Here is a 1,263-nt window from a genome sequence, read left to right as displayed (position 1 = left end):
GGGGTAGGGGTTTTGTGATTGGAAAACCCTGAGATGCGGTGTGTGTCTGCTGCTCTCAAATATGGCTTCCTTCTCATAATAAAAAGGATGCTAACACGCCAGCCTTCCATCTACAGTCCAACCAGCAGGAAGAGAGAAAAGGCACAGCTCCATGTTTAAGATGCTCGTCACTACATGTTAGCCATCTTGGTCAAAACTCAGCTTCACACAGGGCATGGTGGTGCACACCTTTAATCCCAGCACTCGGGAGGCAGAGGCAGGCAGATCTGTGAGTTCAAGGCAAAGCGAGTTCCAGAACAACCAGGACTCTGTTACGGAGAAACCCTGTCTAAGAAAAACAAAACAAAGCAAAAAACCCCACTCAGTTCAACAGCTACATATAGCTGTAGAAAAAGATGGGAGATGTAGTTTTTACTCCGGAGGAAAAGGGGAGGGTGATGTTGGGGCTCTTCCTGGTTGAGAATGCTGACGTTTGAAAGCAGGAGATGGACAGCTGCCGCTGACTCTCTATAGCCATAGGCAGGACACAGCCATGTCTGCGTTGAGGCCGTCTGGCCAGTACCAGCCCTATCACAGACAACAAAATTAGCTCCCAGGGAACTGATTAGCCTGCCCAATCCAGCTGGGGACAGCCTGAAGCGAGTCCTGCTAAGAAGGCTCCAGAACTATGGACCACGAGGGGCTCCCTCCCTCTCTCTGTCTAACTGTGGAATGCTTTGTGAATGTGTACGTCATCTGTGTGCAAGGGACCTGCTCATCTCTGTATCACTCCAGTTTTAGTGTCTGTGCCACCGAAGTGGGCACAGGACCAGTCTCCTTCCTCACATTCTCCTTCTCTTTGGTGTCCTTGAGAAGTCGGTGAGACTTTGTTGTTGTTTGTTGGATTTGAGACAAGGTTCCGCTATATAGCCCTGGCTGTCCTGGAACTCACTCGGTAGACCAGGCTGGCTCACACTCACAGAGATCCTCCTGCCTCTGCTTCCTGAGTGCTGGGATTAAAGGTGTGCGCCCCCACTGCCTGTGTTGTCCTCTTTTTAGGTGAGCAGCTAGGAAGTTGCACACAGGCATCTTATTCCTCCTCCTTTTCCTTTCTTTCCTTGTCTCCCTCCTCTCTCTCTTCCCTGCCCCACACCCCTCCTCCTCCTTCTTTATTTATTAGTTAGTTAAAAAAATTTTAAGACAGGGTTTCTTTATGTAGTCCTAGCTGTGCTGGAACTCTCTCTGTAGACCAGGTTAGCTTTGAATTCACAGAAATCCACCTGC

General features: G+C 49.5%; 1 non-coding gene across 1 annotated transcript; it reads right to left on the bottom strand.

Annotated features, from left to right (window-relative positions):
- Positions 1–700: 700 nt before the first annotated feature.
- On the bottom strand, positions 701–804 carry LOC130878847 (U6 spliceosomal RNA). Its single transcript, XR_009057468.1, has one exon. It is a non-coding gene; the product is annotated as a U6 spliceosomal RNA (small nuclear RNA).
- Between the last annotated feature and the right edge of the window lie 459 nt (positions 805–1,263).

Source organism: Chionomys nivalis, chromosome 7 (assembly GCF_950005125.1).
Source record: "Chionomys nivalis chromosome 7, mChiNiv1.1, whole genome shotgun sequence".
Classification (NCBI taxonomy): domain Eukaryota; kingdom Metazoa; phylum Chordata; class Mammalia; order Rodentia; family Cricetidae; genus Chionomys; species Chionomys nivalis.
This window is presented reverse-complemented; position numbering and strand designations above follow the sequence as displayed.